The sequence below is a fragment of the Camelus dromedarius genome, chromosome 7, assembly GCF_036321535.1.
Source record: "Camelus dromedarius isolate mCamDro1 chromosome 7, mCamDro1.pat, whole genome shotgun sequence".
Classification (NCBI taxonomy): domain Eukaryota; kingdom Metazoa; phylum Chordata; class Mammalia; order Artiodactyla; family Camelidae; genus Camelus; species Camelus dromedarius.
The window spans coordinates 58990770-59012204 of record NC_087442.1 but is presented as its reverse complement, the minus strand read 5'-3'; the positions used below and the strand labels follow the sequence as shown (position 1 = coordinate 59012204).

General features: G+C 44.2%; 2 long non-coding RNA genes across 3 annotated transcripts in view; one reads left to right on the top strand and one right to left on the bottom strand.

Annotated features, from left to right (window-relative positions):
* Positions 1 to 21435, bottom strand: part of LOC116153987 (uncharacterized) — a 162546-nt gene that overhangs the window by 138570 nt on the left and 2541 nt on the right. The gene's annotated exons all lie outside the window — the stretch shown is intronic.
* Positions 1800 to 13240, top strand: LOC135321755 (uncharacterized). The gene is made up of 5 exons (XR_010381793.1): positions 1800 to 2471; positions 2888 to 3033; positions 6216 to 6359; positions 6513 to 6683; positions 13103 to 13240. It is a non-coding gene; the product is annotated as an uncharacterized LOC135321755 (long non-coding RNA).

The window sequence follows — 21435 nt, the reverse complement described above, 5'->3', positions numbered from 1 at the left end:
CAACACAGTGTTATCAACTATAGTCACTATGTTATTATACGTTAGATACCCAGACCTTTTTACCAACCCCTCCCTATTTCTCCCACCTGCATCACGACTTAAGTTAGTTGGCTTTTCCTGTTTGGAGAAGGGGTCTCCTCCTTAATTTATAGCATCCTATAGTAGAGGAATTATCTTTTTATTTTGCTCTGACTCTACCAGAATTGGTGGATATTTTGAAAATGCTTAATTAAATAAATGTGAACTAAATTTATGCTCAATGAAAAAATAAAGCCTATTATAGCAAGCCTATAGTTATAACGTGTACCTTATATATGAAATACATCACAGCTATCATCAAAAAAAAAAAATTACCACTACCAAGAGGTAATTCTAATCCTTTTGGTCTATCTCAGTGGATCATCTGCAAACATATGGAGAGATTTCTTCAACATTTTGAGTTCATATAATCACTAGTCTTGTGGGGGATGGGTTCTCCCCTTGAATTTTCCTTTCCATTTTTACCACATTTTAGCAAATTCCATTCTGAAGTTTAAGTATCACAAGAGGCCATGCCTGTTCTGTATTAACTCTGGGCCATTCCTGGTCACCTTGGGATTGAGGGACACACACTTCCTCCTCCTCCTCCTCCTCCTCCTCCTCTACATCTTCTTTACCTTATTCGTCTTGTTTCCTTATGTTTTGTTTTCCTCTGAAGTTTGTTTTTTTTTTTTCAAGTTTTGAATCTTAATTTAAAAGCTCCCCTTCCCCATGCTCTAAGAAAGAAGAGCAAAAAAAGAAAGGAAGATAGGGTTGAAAGGGTGAACAAAGAGGAAAAAAGATTTTTGAGGCTCCTCAGCCTTTTAACCTCGGCTTCTCTTTTTGTGGATGGCCAGAAATAGATTGACATTCTAGAAAGACAAACAGGAAAAAAATCTGCTCGGAGGAGAGAGAATGTTGGAGAGGTGCTAGGAGGAGAGACATTGTTGAAGAAAGGAATCCATCTTCCTTTAAACCATCTCCCTTCTTCCTCTAATCTCTTTCCACAACCCCTCTGCATTGGCCTTTGTACTCCTGGTGGGCTTGAACCCTCTGAAAGCTCAGAGTAGATAGAAAGCATAAATGGCATGAAGTAAAATTCCACTTAAAAAAAAAAAATCCAACGTCCCCCGGGCTCTAGATTCATTGCTCAAGTGTTTTCCACTGCACCCCACCCACACTCCCAGGCCAGCACACCACCAGGCCATCCCACACCTGAACTTCTGGTTGAGCCAGAAGAGCACTGGAAGTTTGGAAGCAGGGCCAGAAACCCAGCAGAGCCCCAGGCTCAGCCACCACCTCTACAGTGCTGGGAATGCACCACCCGCAAAACAACCCCCAGAAAGTTGGGTAGGAGGAGCTGCCAGGAATGTCAGAGGAATCTGGGTTGGCACCAGGGAGGCCTCGCCCACTTTCCCACAGGGCCCTGGTCCTGGCTATGTCAGAGGGTGCAAGACTGTACTGACCCTGCCTCCCAACTTCCAGTTAAACCAGAAGCTGGACATTCAGGGGAAGGGCCAGGAATGTGGCCAACCAGGCGCAGGGACATTACTGCCACAGTTTGTATCATGGCCCACAAGCACAATCCAGCCATACAGATGTGTTTGTTGAACAGAAACATTCTGAGCATCTGTTTAAAAAGAAAATCTTCTGTTCCAGACTTTGAACAATAATGGCTCTCCTTTGTTGAGCACTTACTATGCGTCAGCTAGACTCTCCTTGCAGTAGGTCATTTAATCCTAACAAGTACCCTACACAGTAAGTCCTGTAAGTATCTCCCCTTTACATGCTAGGAAACTGGACTTTAGAACAGTATAGCAACTTGATTCAAGCTACTAAAGAGACAGATCAGGGATTCCATTCCAGATAGATCTAACTCCAGAGCCCCATTTTTAATCATCATGTGTAGAAAACCAAAATTCTACACCTTTGAGAACACTCTTCCTGGATAGGACTTTAAGGCATATTGACCTTGTTTTGTTAGAGGAACAGAATTCAGTAGCCAGACAGCACATAGTTTCCTCTATCTGTCAGTGCCTCGGGCCAGAAATAGATTCTAGAAATCAGATAAATGAGCATCAGAGATAAACCACTCACAAAGCAGAACTTGAGGGAGCATGTGGGAAGGAGTGTGAATTCTGGGCTCAGTCTGGCTCAGAGTTGATTTGTCTCAAGGTTAAAGTAGTCCCCTTGTCTTCCAGGGGCAGCCGATACATGAAAATAGATCTACTGTGAACTTCAGTCACAGCTCTAAATAAAAAGGTGGCATGCTAACATAGATGAAAATTCTTCACTTTCCCAAGTCACACTTTTATGAGAGATACTGGTTGACACCAAGGAGAAGTATAGCAAAGTACTGGGAAAGTTCCAGAAACTTCCTGAAGAAAACAGTAGATGCAAAAATGAAGACAAAGTCAACACTGCCTTTATGTCCAAGGCCCACAGCTCTTAAAGTAAGAACCCCCTTATGATTTTACGGCAATTTCAATAATAAATGTAATTGATAATTTAACATAATTATAAAATAAACATATTGAGACAGTTTTCCCCCTTCCACAGAGGCCTTAAGAATTCTCAAGATGATGACTTTGGGGGCATTAGAACTACTTATGAAAGATTCCAGTCAGCCCAAAGTGCTATTATTACTCCCCACTCCAAGCACCCACGGATTCCCAGGAGGCTCCTGTTTGTATTTGTGGTTATCAAGGGAGCTCCCTCTTCTGATGGAGAAAGAATGACAGCAGGAAGCAATCAGTTAACATCCCCACTCTCTCAAGGCCTCCCCACGCAATTGTCAGGATTGCACTTCCCTTGGTGAACTGTGACCTAACAGCAGGTGTTCGCTCTCTCACCTCTTTCTCTTCCACAGGCTCTTCCAAGGAAGAAGGATGCCCTTGTAGAGCAATGGTCGCACAAGAAAAGCAGAATGAAGAAAGTCAAAGACTATGCCCATCCCAATCTTTATCAAAAACTCAGATACCTGAGATCATATTGCAATAGCTCCAGGCCTACAGGGTAAGCCAGCTTCCTATGCGATTATAATTTAGAAAGAATCAAAAGATTCCAAGATATATATCCCCCGCTACTTTCATTCATTCATTCAATCAGCCAGTATTTATTGACCACCTGTGCAGGGATTCTAGAAGGTGGAGCTACAATGGTCATAGGGTTGCCAGATTTAACAAATAAAAATCTTGTCTTTGACTTGGCAACTCGAAACAGTCAGCAAGAGATCATGCCTGACCGCAAGAAACTTAAAATCTAGTGCCCTATGCATTCCCTAAGAATTTTAAAATCCATTAACACCTTAATGCAAAAGCTGATTTATCTGATTAGCTTCCAAGTACACAATATGATGGAATAATACACAGAAGGGGTAAGGTTTTAGGGGAAGAAAGGAGTTAGAAAGGTGCGAGGCAAGGCAAGCATAGTAGAATGTCACAGAGGAAGTAACAGTGATTGACTGGGGACAATGCAACGGCTCCGTGCCCCTAGTTGGGTGGCAGGGTTGGGTAAAAGGGACCCAAGTGAAGAAATTGGTGCTGAGAACTCAGCTTGATTCACCTGCATTCCAAGTGAGTAACAAGTTAGCCAAAAATGTTGTCAAGGTTGGTAAACATTTCAGTCAGACCTGAGCAGGGAGGATCCAGCGGGATCCTATGCCAACTTACGGTCTGGGGTGGAAACCATACAAAATGTGGTGGTTTCATAGGGTTTGAACCTGAAAGCAAGCAAAATGTGGTGGTTTGAGCTGTGTTTTTCTTGGAGTTTTTTGGGTACTCCGGCATAAAAATTCAGTCAGGCTTGGGAGGTCCAATCTGAAACAAAAAGTTTTCACACTGTGCTTTCAGCAACCACAAAAAATAGCCTTCCAAGAGAAGTTGTAGACTCTTGTTTTAGTATCTTTTAAATATGGTTGATAGATGGACCAGTTAGGCCATATTTATGTAGCAAAAAACTGATTTTGATATTTGGAGGGAGGAAAGAAGGCTGTCTTTTTCTGGACCAATATTATCTACATAGGAAAAAGAAAGCAAGGGTTTTTATGCATGTCACTGTGTTAATCATAAAGCCAGTGAATGACTAGTTCCATTAGCAGAAATTTCTTGGTCAGCCTGCTGTGAGACACTCCACAGCTTGAATCTGGAGTGAGAGTGGGAGGAGTAAAATATTTGTTTTGTTTTATATGTCAGTTATTAAAGCCACTTCCAAATCCGTCATGGAAAGATGTGAAGCATAAATAAATAGGAAGTGCCACAAAAGAAGTGGCAGAAAGAGAAAGATCCATTCGCGAGGCAAACCTTACTATTTCCCTCACTAGTTATTTAAGATTCCAAACTCCATAACATCTTATTCCTGGTGCCAAAACAAATTCCTGTCCCTCTGCTTTCTTTTCCCTCTCCTCGCTCTCCTTTGTCTGAGCAGGTAACTGAAGTGCCTCATGGGAACGTGTTGAGTGTGGGGCTGCACTGGGCTTTGAGTAGGACTGATGGCATAGGAGTACCTTGCCTGGGTGCAAAAAACTAGGCTGTGTGACCTTCCCCAAGCTTTCCTTGTATCTGTGAGGACCTGCAACCAAATAAAAATATTTCCTTTGTTCTTTAGTTTGAAGAACGTAATATTCCTTCATCATCAATGGAAATTCTATTGTTTCCACAATAGTGGGAATTTTTTTTAATTGTAAAATTTTTTATTGCTTTAGTTTATTTTTGAAGAGGCTAGAAGAAAGATTATAAATATCAATTAAAGTTTACATGAGCAGAACAGCAGGAATTATCTTATTATCACGCAACTCAGATATTTATTATTATCCCAGGAAAATCTAGTTAATTTGGACCTTGTGACTTTTAAACATCTCATAATTCCAAGATGGGGAATCAGCTTAACTATTCCTTTGGTGGAAGAGAGTTTACAAAGCTAATTAAATAAGCTTTGCAGGGGGTGATTAAGCTTAAGGAAACAAACTGCTTTCAAATACTCCTGTAATAACTGTTTCTGATGACTAATGAAATGATTACAAAGAATTCTGACCCGCTTATTGAAGCAGACCCAGTTATGAGGGCTCAGCCAGAGTATTGGTCCCTGGCTTGTATACTCTCTATATAGTAGATGATAATATTCTGTATTCTGACATATCATAGTTTATACTGGTCTTCCATCAAATTAGCCTTCCATAGTGAAGGTTTCCCTGGATTTCTGTTCAATAGTTGTTGAACTCAAAATACCAGTGAAACAAACCTAAACGGTCTTTTAAAGATGTTTGTGATCCCTCCAATCTCATTTTAATGACTTTTACTTACACACATGTCCTTTAAACTAATGGAATCATTGGATTCATTGGAAGCCCACTTGGCCAGGGCATTGTGATAGTTGAAACCTAACTATTAACACTCAAATAGATAATCCAAATCACTACCCAAGGAACATGCACATGCCATTTGTTGAACAGTATGGTCAAATATCTAAGGACTGGACAGGCAACTCAACTTGTCCGTGAGTTCTTCAGTCAAAAGGGGAAACTTTCTGAAGATATTTTGTCCTGAAAACGCTGACAATTCATGACAGAGTCCACAAGCAAAATTCCTCATCAAGTTACTTATGGGACTAATAGTTATGTTTCTTTGAGCACTCTCCTTGAGGAATACCAAGTAGAAAAAAACTAAACATAGAAGAATCCATCCAATTACAACTTATTTATAAATAAGAAAAATAGAAAGAAAAGATTGAATATTTATACGTATATGGAGTATTTACTATCCATCAGGCTCAGCTGCGAGCTCTGCAAAAGAAAGGTAAATATTACTTTACGCTTTTGCCACAGTGTGTAATCTAACTAGGGAGACACATAAACAAAGCAACAATGACAACGAAGCCTACAAAACAGAGGCATAAAGAGAGACACCTAATTTCAAGCATCAGAAAAGACTTCCCAGGGGTAGCATTAGTTGAGGTGAGAAGGTAGAGAGGTGGGCAATAGGCCAGGGAGGGCTTTTCTAGAATAAGGGGATAGCACGTGCAGAAACAGATACCAAAAGGCCTCATTAAGCATTATATTAATGTTAATGTTAAGCATTAGCTAATATTCTTTGAACATTTACTCTCCAGAAAGCACCCTGTTAAGCATTTTGCAGGCATTTATTTCACTTAATTCTACTATTACCAGATAAGTCAATTCTATTGTTACTCCAATTGTACAGAAAGGAAACTGAGGCTCAAGATGATGCAGCAGTGTGACTCCAGCGCCCTCGGTCCTCACACAGGGCTCTATGCCTCCTCAAGTATGGCAAGCTCTGAAGTTTGTCTCCCCTCCCTAGGCAATGGGGAGCCACTAGATATTTTAGGTGAGTCTCCTAAAAATGAGTCTAACATTTTTTATGAGAAAAAGACCCCCATTCTTTGCCAAGTGTTGTGGGGTTGTTTTTGTTTTTGTTTTTAATCTGTTGAGTCAATACCTTGATTACTTCCTGGTTGAATTTGATTTCTACCTTGTTTAGGAAAAGAACAGTGACTTAAGAAGAGCTTTTTGTACATGTGAATCATGACCCCCAGAATCAGGAAGGAGGCAACAATGATGCTGTTTCTGACAAGCAGGAATGGGTACTGCCACATGTTACTCTGATACGCCATGCAGAATCCAACGTGAGCTGTCACACGGAGCATACCTGGTAGGATCCATCATTTATATCTGTCTTTATGGTGCTGGAATCAGATTTCTAAGTCCAAATACTTTAAATTCTGAATACTACTTCAGTATTCTTTGCTTTTTTAATTGATGGTTTTTAAAGGGCAAGATTTGCTTAGAACTATGTTGAAGATAGAAGAGTGAAGCTATAGTGACCTAAAATGATCTAATTTTCTAGAAAATTACTACTTTCCATGAGCTGCATAAACTTTAATTAAAAAGACAAGGAGGTCTATTCTCTCTTTAACACATGTGCAACATTCTAGGCTCTTGCGATTCTGGTAAAAGGAAAAGAGCAGATTGAAGAGATTAGAATTTTTAGCAAAACTTTAACTATAATTAAGATGTAATGCTTATTTCCATCTTTAAGGACCAACAAGTAACCAACATTTGTTCTTTTTCCAGAAAGAAAGTATTTTTTAATTCAAAATATGTGTAAAGTTAGCTTACAAAATGAACTGTAGAGGCAGGTTAACTTACAAGCAAGACACCGCACAAATCACCTCATATGAACATGACAATACGATTTCAGCTAAATATCACCAAAATGAGCATTCCTGGGATGCTTAATGCAATGGGGTGTGTGTATGTGTGTGTGTGTGTGTGTAAAATATCTCCCACATCCTATAAATAAATACCTGGGTAGCTTCCACAACAAATTCTCTAGAACCTGATTTTAGTGGTAGCAGATTTAGAGAAATGTATCAAGGAAAAGGGAGGCCACTCAGGTGAGAACAGACATTGAGTCTGAAAATAACCTCAACAATTTGCAGCACATAATCTATGGCCACAAAAGATTTCTCTGCCTAAATAATCACTCATATGGTTCTTTTCCTTTCACCTACTTTCTCTTTGCCCTCTTCCTTCCTGAAATCTCTCTTCCATTTTAGTTCTCCTTCCAAGCTGTGCTCCCAAGCCAGTTATCTAAAAGGACACTTTAAAAGGACATATTTGATGCAAAGCAGTTTAATGTATTTGGTCCTACTGGTAAAAGCGTTTGGGTAGCCTCAGTGTCAGTGTGATTTGGGCTGTCATGGAGGTTGGCCCATTGAGGTTAATGAAAATCAACTTTAATAGGGATGACTTGAAGCAGAATAGGGTTTTTAACAAATTCAGATATCTGTATGTGTTCCTCCCATTTAACAAGTTCTGAAGAAAACTGGGTGATAGCTGTAACTTCATAAGCAGCCTCTAGCACTATAATGTTGAAGCTATGACAGAAAATTGAGAAATAAGGGGAAGGAAGTGTATATAGCACACGTTTATGATTATGTACACATCACTTGTGTTGAGCATGTAGCTCAGCTCTACTAACTAAACTAACTATATTTATGTATATGGGAGGTGGTTTGAAAAGCACTGTAAAATTTATCTGAGTGTGTATATGCAAGCAGAGTGAAAAACTGTATTGTGTGTATAAATATCAGGTAGCATAAAATAAAATACCCCTGCAGTTGTTTGTTTAAGGACACATTTGGATTGAGTGAGCATTATAACAAGCATTTCTTTAAAAGCCACAAAAACATCACACCTTTTAGTTTTAATAAAGTCTAGTTTTTGGCAGTTCTTTTATCACATCTGTCATCTCCTAAGCTTTGCTTAGCCAAAGCACTCAGAGTTGAATTTTGAAATTGTCAGTATAGGCCTTCTAATCTTTAAATCTTAAATTATCTAAGCAGATTAACTACCATTATTCTATGCCTACAGGACTCAAGGGTAAAGAAAGCAAAGGAAACACAACTTCTTTTCCCAGGCAATTGAACTCCTGTGGAGGTTGCATTAGGACCACGTATTTGAAACGTTGTCTTAGGTATTTATGTAGGTAAATAAGCAGGTAGACAAAATGAGTGCATTAACTCCAGTATCGAGATCTATGAAACAAAAAAGTCTCCATCTAAGAAGTTTAATCATCCAGTTTTTAAATAAAAAGTTATTCCTAGTTCATATTGACACTTTCCAGTTTGCCAGCTGGCCATGGGTGTCCTGAAGTTAAGGGAGATATTTTGAAAAAACATTAAAAAAAAAAAAGAAAGAAAGAAAGAAAGAAAAAAAGGTGGAGGAAGGGCTCCTTTTCCCAGCAGCATCTATCTGTGTGGCGACCTGCTATCTGCCATAATCTTACTTCGGAGATCAAAGCAGGGTTAATGTGACTCTTTACTGTTTGCATTGCACATCTCAAAGCTCTGGCGACCGAAGCAGTAAGTACAAATGCAGCCCTGGAACACCGGGGAAACGGAGTTTCAGTGGGGTGGGTTAATAGCCGAAAGAATAACTATAAAAAGTTGTTTGGGATTTGGGAGGCAATACAGAATTTAGAGTACTGTGTATTTTTTAAGCACATTTACTTTTTTTTTTTTCTCATTTTCTGGGGCAAGGCTTTTGACTAATTGATGAGGCCAGCACTGAATGTCACATTAGTCAGTCTCCACAATGACCTTCCAGCTCATCTGGAATGTTTTGCAGCTGCTAGTACACATGAAAAGGGAACGGAACCCTGCTGCATGTTTTCACACGAAGGCACTTTCACCTTACAACCAGTATTTACGCAGAGGACTTAGGGGAAAATCTTTTAAAATATCAAAATGTTGAGCTTTTGTGTTTCCACCGCGTGTGGCATTCCTGGATGGTGGAACCCCTCAAGAGCGAGTGTTTTTACGTTCTTTCAGAAGTTCTTGTTCTTTTGTTGAGGAAAAAGGCAAGTCTCCTGTTCCTGGGATCTCAGAAGGTGTAGGGGAAAATCGCTTTCGTTTTTAATGCCTCGTGTATACACCCCTTGGAGGGGGAGAAAAAGCTCCCCTCCTTCAAACCTGACTGTGATTTTTAGCTGTTATCACCTAGAAGAGGGCGCGCCAGAGAGTAGCTCATCGTGCCGTTTTACAGAAACTCGGTAGTCGGGGGAGAACCGCATTGCGGGGGTGGGAGCGGAGGCTTTCTCAACCCGGGATGTGACCCCAAGGTCTCCACTCTTGGTTTATACAATTCCACCCAGAACTCAACTTTTCCGCAACTCTGCACGCCCACACACAAGAAGTCCCAACACCGACAGCTCATTCACCCAGTTGAGCCCTGCTTTTTCATGCGGGCGACTCCGACGCGTTCACTCTTCCCAGTTCTTCTAATTAGCGCTCGAAGACCGTATCTGTCCTTTTACCATCGCCCCCACCCTCCCCCTCCCGCCCCTGGCTGGAGGCCACTCTTCAAACAGGTCCACGCTTCGTGGCCAAAGCTCAGGAAGTGGCTGGAGGCGAAGACACCACAGGATGGACCCGGGAGAGAGGTCTCGACCCCACCGGGGAACCGGGGGTACTAGCCGCACACACGCCTGCCGAGGCACCCACAGAGGTTCCACCTCCTTTTGCGTAACGTCCTTACGCCTGTCCCGCGCGGAACTGCGGGGAGCTGGGAGTCGGACTCTTTCCAGGGAAAGGAGCTGGAGGCGGGGGGCGGCGGATAACGCTAGTGGGTGTGGGGGTCCCCTCCGGCGGAGCCCTGCCGCCCCGCCCCACGCCCACGCCTTCGCCTGCGCGTCCCGGCGGCGCCGGACTCCCGCTGCCCGCCCCAAGCTCGTACCTGGAGGGGAATTCACCTAGGAACCTTGTGAGTTGCCTCAACTGGAAAAGCAGCCGGCCAGTGAAGCTTTTTGTCCGGAACACAATTCCCAGGGCCAAGCATAAGGGAAAAGGAATCTCTTTCAGTGCCTAAACACTCTATACTCACGTCCAATTGTTTTAACCACAACAAATACAAGCAAATTGGACTTTCTTAGGCCGTTTCCTTGCTTTATTTAGCTTCATCTGGAGGTGTTGGTAATTGTTTTCTCCTTATCATGCAAATTTGTTAACGGGGACGTTTTCAGCTAAAGGAGGATTGTCCTGGAACCGGTAACTAGGAATCAAGGCTGGCTGGAGGGAGTCGCCCGAAAATTCGACTGGAAAACTTAGGAACATCAGTATCAGCTCACTCTCCGCCTTTCTCTCTTTCTGATTTTACACCGTTATTCTCTCTGAAGTCCTGGTTTTGCCAGCAGTGACCTATCACTCAGAAAAAATCTTGTAGCCAAAAAACGTAGTAGTTACAGACCCACGACTCTAGACAAAGTGTTAAGTTTTAAAATGTCGTCGGATTTTTTTTTACGTTTAAAGTACCAGCTGAAATCTCAAATACAATTAGTCGGTGTATTTCAAAAACCTTTATATTATTGAAAATTTTCTAACCGCCGGTATCTGACTTTGAAAAAAAAAAGTTAGAGTTAGAATTCAATAAAAGTTATTTAATTGTTAAATCGTAGTGGAGGCCCTACATGTTTTATAGTGTCTGTCAAGACATTGCCAATGTTTCTATATATTCTAATAGGTTGGATTTTTTAAAGCATTTTATTTTTTAAATGTCATATTTTGGATGTGATCCCTTAAATTCCTACTAATATATGATCTTTTTAAGCAAGCAAAGAATCTAAATTTGATGGAAGGGAAGTGCAGGCTTCAGCCTCTCTGTTTCATATCCTTTAAAGGCGCTATGCACTAATTCTTTTGATTTGTATTTGCTAACTTAGAAACAAAGCTTTAAAGGTAAATTTGGGAAACTAACTTGAAAGAAACATAACACCGGTGACTTTTATCTATTTGGGGGGGGGAGGGGGTGTTTAAATCAGTTAAGACCTACAGGGTAATTAAATTACATAGTGTCCTAAAATACATAACATGGGGAGAGGGCTTTAAAAAACGACCCCATCTAACAATACTTATATGCCAACTAGTAAGAAGTCCATAACCACCACTGCCAGCATTGCTTGCAAATTATATTCAATTGAAACTCTGCTAAAAGAGTTTATCTTCTATTGCAGTTTGGAATTGTGTGAAAGTATGTATGTATGGGATCTATGTATATATAATTCTTATACTCTATATAGAGAGACATACACTCTTTTAAAATGTTTATGTGGTTAGTCACTTTAAGAGCATCAAAATAAATTTTACGTTGGCTTACACTAGCTCCCAGGTATTCCCAAACACTGAAGAACAAAAATCTGTATATTGAAAATGAATGGCTACCCATTTAAAGGAAAGAATGGAAAGGGGAACTCGATTTATTCTCATTTGTTTATCGCTAGACGGTCCCCCCCCCCCCCGCAAATTCATTTGAATAGCTTTCAAGCCGGAAAATGGAAATGTGGCTCCTGCCCTCTATTTCAGCGGCGGCAGCAGCGTCCTGGCAACAGCGCAATTTTCTATCATCAAGGATAAATGGCATCGAACAGAACATTCTGATAAAAAAAAAAAAGAAAGAAAGAAAGGGGAAAAAAAAAAAAAAGAAAGCTTCAGCCCAAGGAGCCCATGATTGCTGGCCTTCCTGTCTGTCATCCCTTTACAAAATCCTCTCCGCAAACCTGAGCGGCATGCTGTCAGAGCTAATAACGTCTTCTGAAGGGGTTTAGGGGGGTAGGGGGGAGGACATAGTCTTCCCTGCACAATGTTCCCATTTATTAAATCGAGTGCTTATTTTTAAATTGCAAATATCTTTGTTTGGTTCACTGCAAATTAAAACCAAGATGTAGGAAGTTACATGATGCAACAATTATTCGTGTCATATCAGAAATCAAACCCCTATCTTGCCCTTCTGGTTCAGGTCGGATGAGGAGGAAGGGGGGATCTAGGGGAACCCAGGGCAGGAAGATTTTTGATGGAAAAATACAAATCTGTTCGCCCTGCAGGTAAGCTAAGAGTAATTGAAAGCCGGAGGAGCAGTGCCTGTTTATACCGGGGAGAAAGAGCTTACTGAGACTCCAGGAGCGCGTGTGGGCGCGGTCCTTGCGGCGACGCCGCACGCGGGTCAGGCAGAGTTCCCAACAGAGCCACAGAGCTTTCCCGCGGGAGACTTTGAACGTAATGGTGGCTATTTTTCGCCTACCGCGATCTTTTTCCAGAAAAGGCCATTCTGCTCTAAGGAGATGGATCCCTGGGGTCCTTGTGCCCGCATAGGGGGTCCAGCAGAGGTTTAGAGGACACCCCTGGAGGCGTTTCACGAGTCGTGCGCTTCTTTCGCGAGGTCGGGGCTCAGAGCTGAAAAGCAGCACCCCACACATCCAGGCGGGCTTGCAGAAGCTGGCGTCGGTCCTTCTTAGCGGCCTGATGTGTGGGGGTGGGCGGTCGAGCTTGACTGGTGACCGGGTCTAGCGCCTACCGAGTTCTAGGGCCATCCATGCCCCTGCGCTTTGGACTGAAACCCACACGGCTCGGGGGCAGGAGTGGGAGGGGGCCGAAGCCAAGTGGAATGGGGAGCAGCGTTGTTGGCCCTCTCTTCCTTTCGGAGCTACCACTAGGGAATTTTTTATCTCGTTTTGGAGAGATGAGGAAAGGGACCTAAAATGAAGAGAGTATCAGATCTTAATATCGTTTAATGCAGGTCAAAAGAAAAGAAAGAGAATAATGGAGAGATATGTAAAGGACTCAAAAATGCAGAGCTCCCAAGAAGAAGTAGGAGCCGTGGACCGAAGTCTGGGTAGCAGAGACGGGGACGGAAGGCGACAGGTAATCAGCTTGGTTTGTAAGGAGCTCTGCGGTTGAGAACGGTGGGAGGAGGGGGAATGAGGGGAAAACCTTTGTTTAATGAGGAAACCTAATTTTTGCGCATCTGGAAATCTTGGTCCCAACTACGAGCTGAAGGCGGGTACCCCCTCCCCACCCAGGGAAGCAGTGCGCATGTCCTAGCCGTCGGATTTGCATGATAAGGCTCACACGTGAGCCAACTATGGCGGAGCCCAGGCGGGTGGTGGCGGCCAATAGAATCCTGCTCTTACTGCGCCTCTGGGTCACATTGACATCGCGGTCCCCCTACAATAGGCCTTTAAAACCCACTTTAAAAATAAAAGGAGTGTTTTAGTATTGATTCTCGCCTTGGCACGCTAGATTTCTGTGGAAAATAGACATTTTATAGCTACAACTACATTTACTAAAAGCAAGGGTTAAAATATTCAGAATTTAAGAAAAGGAAGACAGAGAGAGGAGTCTGTTCAAAGAGCACTGGCGGGAAGTCAAGGAATCTTGAGTACTGCTACCTTCAGAGCTGGGAGATTTGTACCATCACATAAAAATCACTCCTACTTCATGGACCTGAATGAGTCTCAGAAGCAGAAACATTATGTGTACAGGCCTGGCTTGGGGAAACAACCCCAAGCTGGGCTCTTTCTCCATCCCTTATCCCCAGACCCCATGGTTGCTGGGGAGCTGGGAAGCTAGAACACCTGTGGCTCCACCTCTCTCCCCTTCCCAGACACCAAAGTGGTCTATGTGGTGAGGTCCATGAGTTAGCTCTTACATCTGGGAAATAGGGCTAATTAAAGAAGGGCAGAGGGAGCTAGAAAGACATGACATGAGTCTCCAGCCTGTCTGGGCCTCTCCCACCTCCACCCAAGCTCTGAGGCTGGAAACGATGAGGTTGATTCTCTGGGACTGCAGAAGGGGTGGGCCAGCTGCGAAATATTACCTATCCTGCCCCATCTGCATACAGTGCTGCTGCCTGCCCTCGCTGCAGCACCATCCTGACAGTTACCCTGTACTCTTTCCTCTGTATATCCCTGCCAGAATTACTGCGGGCCTCCAACGCCCCTGAGAGTGCGCCTGTCTGTGACAGGAAAACTGCTTGTTCATATCACTGAAATAAAACAGGTGGGGATTATTTGCAGTTCCTCTCCTCTTTTGTGTAATTTACAAGTCTTCAATGTAGGATTAGGCTTCAAATGCATTTGGTCAGGTACATAGTTTTTAATGCTCAGCTCAAACAATGTGATGCTTAAAACCATCCCAGAAGTGCCTCTGTTTGTCTCTCAGGTCATTTCTTTCTCATTATAACATGGCTTTTTTGTTTGTTTGTTTGTTTGTTTGTTTGTTGAGAGTATGAACCAGAGTTCCACCCTAACCTTCCAAAGTACAAGCCTTCTAAATGTATTAAATAGTGATTTTAAGGTCTTACCTGTTAATCTAAGATCAATATTACTTGACCAATAACTATCAGGTACACATGCTGCTAAGCCCTTAGTTGACAACATCGATGTCTATTTGCAAAGTAGATACCCACTGAACCTTGAGAAATGCTGGCTGGTAGCCTCTGAATAGAGAAAAAAAAAATTCATCACAATTGTGTTTTGGGGATTGTTTCTGCAAAAATTAAGCTTTCTCCTAAACTGGCCCAATAAAATCAAAAGAGGCTCAAGTTGAGATGGCCATGTTGTTTAAAATACTCCTTAAACACTAGATTTTAGGCTTTTTCTTATAATTGACTTATCTTTGTTCTTTAAGAAAAATAATGGTGCATTTGAAAGAAAATATAAACCTGAAGGGGAAAAAAAAAAGTCCATCAGCCATTTAGTAATTTTCAGTGCCCACAGTTAAAGCCAAATCCACCTTCCCTATCTTGGGAGTGACTGCAGTAAGTGAAGAGGTTTTTCTTCTGGAGCATTTTGGGTAAAACTGAACCAATGTAAGTCTCAAATTTGTGGCCTAGACTCTTGAGGCAGGTTTCAGATCACGCATGAGGTTAACTTTGATGACAACTTACTGTCATCTTTGAGAAAAGACAAGACCAGCAGATGCCGTGGGGTGAGGGGGCGATGTCAGGTGGGAAACCCTGAGGTGCAGACAGGACAGTGACTGCCTCTGGAGCTGCTGTTTACAGGCATCCTCTCAGCTTTAACCCAGATCCCTGCAGTCTCTTTGTCTCCCATTTGTGCTGACCTTAGGGTACTTTCTGGCTCCTGCCCATCCCAGGAGGCAAGGCTGGCCCTTAGCACTTTGTGCCACAGAGTGTGTTGATAAACCAGCTGAACTGGGAGCATGTCCTTCCCACGTAGGGCTGTCCCCCTCTTACTTAAGCTGGGACTTACCAAGTTATAGAGAAATGGCAAAGGAGGGTAAAGAGGAAGATTATTGAGGACTGCTGCAAAAACAGAATTGATGGGTGCAAAGGCTTCTGGGAACCAATGCTGCCTCCTCCATGAGGACTCTGAGGGCTGTTCTTACAAATCAGCTAGGGCAGACAAATCTCCTACCCCCTATTATTTCAGGTGTTCAGGAATGGGAGTAGTTAGGGGGGTAGGGGGAGATTCCCTTTCCTCTAGTGCAGGTCAGCCAGGGAGCAAGAAGGAGGCTAGGGGGCTTGGGACTCTCAGTCCCACTGGGACTTCTTCAGGTGCCCTATCTCAGCGTCTGCCCCTGCCTGCTCTCCTGATTCAACTCCGGTGCCTGGGACGCCCTGTCCATCCCACAGGTGTTACTTTAAGGAGGTTAAAGGTGCTACGGAAAGCTTTTCTCTATCTTCCCAAGACTGGAGCTAACCCAAGCCAGTCGGCAGGACAGCAGAACGAGCGCAGTTGTCCAGGCTGGCGTTTTCAAAGAACGTGGATTTCAGGCTGTATCTTGAATATGAATTGAATTAGCCTTCTGTGCTGGTGTGACTTCGCTTTGAAACTCAACTTGTCAAAGTATGGTTTTAATTAAACGTCTTCCGGCTCCGAAAGATTACATGTTTTGTAAAATATATCCTAGCATGAAATTTACTTCCACGATCTGAAATTAGGTTCCTCGTAAATGTTTTCATAAAAAAGAAATAGGAAGGGGGTGTGTGTGAGAATGGAGCAGTTCCTACTCGCTGCGTTCCTTTAAAACATCCTGCCAGCCGGCCGCCTCGGCGCCGGGCAGGTCCCAGGCCGGCCCGCTGACAGAGGAGACACAGGGCACCCAGGACGCGCCAGTAACCGGAACCCGCCCCGGCAGGCGCGGCCCATGCAACTTTGGCAGTTGGAGACAATTCAGCAGTCAGACAAGTTAATCCTGCACTGATTTGTTTCGGATCCATCTGCAGGACGCCGGATACCCCTTTCGGCTGCCGTTGCAGACACCTGTCTCCCTCTTTACCCCGGACCGCTGTGCTTGTCCCGTGAAAGATGGAGAGAAAAGACGATCGGGTGCAAAAGGGCCCTCGGCATTTCAGACAAAACTTCATTTCGAAAGTTAAAGTTCTCTTTGAAGAATTCCTGGCTAGCATTTAGAACCAGCAATGTTGATCAATAGCCGTCCTAACAGACTGTCCAAAGCTGTTCCAAACCAATCTCAAAAGCCTCTCTGATGGAGAAGGAGGACCCCCGAGGGATCTCTGTCACCTCCCTGAGGACGTCTATCACTCACTAGTCCTCAGAGGAAAAAGGACCCCGTTTCCCTGCGTGGGGCCAGGGATGGTGCCTGTGCGCGATGCGTCTTTCTATTCCGTATAGAATAAGAGCTGTGCCCCTGTAGGATTCTCTTTCCAAACTACTCTCTGAGAATTCCGCCAACTCTGGCGGATTTGCTGTGTTCAAGTAAAACTTGGCGCACACAGGGTGGGATGTGAAGGGGAGGGAAAGGGAGGGGGGCTGGAGGGCTCATCTCCTCTCTTCCAGATAATTGGGACCCGAGAAACGAAGAGTGAGTAGCGCAGTAGGGAGAGTTATTTATCTCCCTCCACCTGAAATAAGCAAGACCAATAACGCGCCTCGCTTTTCGCCCTGTTTACTCCATCCCCATTCAGTGATTGGCAAAACAGGCCCTGGAGGCAAAGGCAATAATTGCTCCGCTCTCTCCTTACTAGGGAAGCGTGTAGGCATTTGAAGTGTACTAAAAATAAACGAAGGAGCGAGAAAATGAAAAGGGGACAGAGTGACAATTTGCGGCAATTAAAGCGTCTGCGCATGTTGCCGGAGGAGCAGGGACCCACAGCGGTTTTTGTTTTCCCAGGCCTGATGATGTGACTAACTCGTTAGGGAATTTTCGTCTCGGGTTGTGTGTGTGTGTGCGTGTGTGCGCGCGTGTGCGCGCGCGTGTTCAGCAGCCAAGGAGTCCGCTGCAACGCCAGGTCCGTGGGGGTAAGGGGCAGCCTGGGACCATTTCTGTGCCCCTGAAAACCGGTTGGCCTCGGGGAAGAGCGGGGTCCAGCTTCCTCAGCCCTCCCCCTGCCCCCTAGCCGGTCTCAAGTGAGAGTCCCTCAGCCAGCACTTGGCCACCACGCCTTTCAGGAACTTTGGGTCAAGTTTCCAGCTCTAAGGTGTCTAACGTTAAAGAGGAAAAACGTAATGATTCTGACGTTTATTTCACAACCACCTGAGATGCAAAGGAAAGGATAAGGGGTAGGAAGAGGGGGGTGGTAAGAGGGGCGGCCAGCCAAATCAAAGCTTAGGAGAGATTTTGACAGCGCGCTTGAAATATTACTCTCAGTTTTTGGAAGACTTTCAAGAAGAGAGAGGGGGTGGGGATGGAGAGAACCACAGCTTTCTCCTGTCTGTCACTGAAGCGTCTAAACAGAGAGGGCTCCAGCTTCGCTACACTCGAGAACACACAGTGGGAAATTGCTTCAAGATACAGTAGGGCTCTCTTCTTTCCCCAGACCTTACCTGAACCGTAAAGTTCGCGGTAAGGATGGGAAGGGAAAGTCCTGGATATCAAAAACCTGCATTGCCTCGAACCCGGACATCACAAGGGTAACCCCAGGCTCTGCTCTCCGCCTGGGTCTGGCTCAGGCCGCCCAGCCACGCGCCCAGACTGGCGCCCCTTGTGGATCAGCTCCCCATCCCCGCTCCCTCCACCCCTGTCGAGGGCCACGGAAGCTGGTGGGGGGCGACACTGTACAGCCACCGCCCAAGTCCAGCTCGGGCTGGCTTCAATGAAAGCTGGCAAATCCGGCGAGTCTCGCGGAAATTTTCTTCGACCCTAATTCAATTTTAAAGCGGATTTTTACTATTAAAAACGCTGCCGAGCAACACATTGAATTAATCTGACTGTACGGTTTTAATTACAGTGAGGCTTTCTCTACAAATCTGTACAAGACAGTGGCTGGCTCTGGGAGGATCTCTGCCTCCTGAATTGCATTATCCGGCCCCACGTTCCCCGCAGACAACGGCGCGTGGGAGCCAGCTGCGGGCGGGGGCGCTCCTGTCCCCTCTGCTTCTGCCCGCCCTCCCGGCTCCTGTCCTCCCCGTCCCTCCTTTCCCCCAGCCCAATGGAGAGCCCTGGACGCCCTCCTGTCTGTTGGCTGCACTGAAATCCCGAAACGCTATGCTTGCTTTTAAACTCTCGGGCCCAAGACCTTTAGGGCCTTCAGAGCCTCTTTAAAATGACTCGTTTTGTCCGGGGAGGGTGACTGCTTTTGTAATTTTTTAAAGGGTTCTCCAGAAACTTCGCAGCTGTCAGAGGGAGCGACGTGGTGCCCCAGGTGTCTGAGGGGAAAGCAGGTTAGGGAAGAGAGAGTGGGGGTGGGGGGTGGCGGATAGAGAAAAGGAACCGGTGGGCCTCTAGGTTTGGGGTCTAGCTATCCCCCCCCCCCAGGTCCCGAATAAATACAGGTGGGGCAGGCCTGCTGGCAAACAAGGCTGATTTTATCAGCCTTAGTTTTGTTTATTTGTTGTGCAACTAACATTGTGGGACAGTGACCCCTAACCAAAAGGGATGGAAAAGAAAACTTGAAGAGAGGTACTCTCAGGATGAATCAGATTCACACCCCTTCTCTCTGCTGTTCACTCTCTCATTTTCCTTCTCTCCCGAACTCCCTTTTTTCCTCTATCCCTTACTTTTCCCCTTCTCTGCTTCCCTTTCCACAGTGTGTGGAAAGAAAGATGGCAAACCCCAATAAGTGTCCAAAAAGGCACAACTCTCAGTGTGTATTTAAAGAAACAACGGCTTTGAGCTCTGTGGGGGAAGGGGCCTCACTTGACAGAGAGGGAGCATTTTTATTTTCTGCATAAAATTAGTGAAACCTACAGAAAAATATTATCTCACTCCCTTGAGTAGGATTGGGGGGGGAGTGCTTTCTCCTGGATTTGTGTAAAAAGGATTTCGTTCTGAGGGGAATGAGGTGAGGGTTTTTTTGTTTGTTTGTTTTTAACAATCCTTACTTCTAGGGGTTCTCAAACTGATAGCCTTCTAAGGAAAGTTTTGCTAAAAACCCAATATATTACTTTTCCATTTAGTGGGATGTTATAAAATAAAGGGGACAAGAAATGCCTGTATGCAGGCACGAGCATGAAAGTCACCAAAGCATTTACATCACAAGGGCAGTCAGGTACAGAACAACTCTCTCTCGCTCTCATGAAAAATGGTTTTCATTTCTTTTTCTGTTGTAACAGAGAACCATCTAAGAACTCACATGATAGCAAGAGGATGTTTTCCATCCTAGGTTTTCTGAAGAGTTGTCCCAAGCCTGCCTGTTGAGGAGCTTGTTTTAACATTGTTATTGTTACTGCTGATGAGGGGATGCAGGAATTAAAACAGAGGATGCTTCGAGGCATTTAGGAAGATGCTTGGCCAGATATATTAACTCCTTATTATGCCTAAAAATAGTCTGCTGTTTCCTGTTGATGCTTTTTCCCTGCCACTCTGGGGCTGCATTTATCCTCCAATGGTCAGGGGTCCTGGTTTCCAAAGACTGGCTTGATTAAAGCTGACTTCTGACACCCCTCCCTTCCCCCTTTCCCTGCTACATTTCCCAGCAGGGCAAATACAGGGAACTTAGCTTTGGTTTATCCAACAGATTACAAAGACAAACATTACCATTTATCTTATTTTAATCTAAGTGTTTAAACATTGTTGAGTTATTTTTTCCCCGGACTGAGAGAAGAGAATTTGTGTACTAGGGAGTGGGGTCCTATGCTTGAAAGAGAGGAGAAGAGAAAGGGAGGGAGGCAGAAAGACTGTATACAGCCTCAAAACTGGGGAAGGTGGTCATATGTGTTGTTTTCCTCCTGAATCTATTCTAGCCCAGCATATTGGTTCTGTCTCCTAAGAGAAATTTGAAGGATCAAACAGTCTGGAAATGGGGTCAAGGAGAGGCAAAAGATGTTGAATTTGAAAATCTAGTTGGCTTCATTTTCATAACTCCCCTGGACTCCAGGTTTGAAAAGACCTGGAACAGGAGCCTCTAAATTGGAACATGCTTAGTTAATATTCTCCAAATCGGACAGTCTAGAAAAAGTCTATTAAGCCCTCAGTAGGTATCACTGGCCCTGGTGGGCCCGTGCCATCCATTTTGGGGTTTCTGAGCTACCCATTCTTGGGCCCAGGATTGGATAAATGAGAGAGATATTGTCCCAGATTTCAGTGAGCCTCTTTCTTTCTGGGTGAGGAGTTGACAGGACCTACTGTTTTAGCTGCATTTTGGAGAGCCTAATAAGGGAGAGTGTTAATATTGCATTATAGTTTTATCACTAGAGAAAACAATGCCACCATCTCAGTGCTTTCCTGCAAAGTCTGATACTTTTGGCTACTCCTGAAGATACCATCACTGGCCTGGGCTAGGAAAGGAAAAAAGGCAGCTCTCATGTTCCCCCCAAGCTTTCCCAGGTGCATGTGTTGGGGGAGGAGAAAAAAAGTGCCTGGGTTTCCAGGATATCAAGCACCCTTTTCCTATACTGTACACAAACAGAATTTTACATTGAATGGGGAAAAGACTAGCAGGAATTTTTTCCACCAATGTCTCCTTTTGAGAAGAGGGTTCTTAGCATGGCCATGTAAATCAATACCAAGTTATTTCTTTGAATTCAAAGGCTATTTATCCAGGTCTAATTTCTTTAGAATTAACGTGATAACTGAGCCCAACTTAGCAACCAAACCCAGCCAGGCCCTGCCTGGCTTGAATGTACTTCTACAGCCCGCAGAGGCTGCAAACCCTCCACCCACACCCAACCTATTCCCTGGCTTCTGCATGCTGCTCGCAATCAC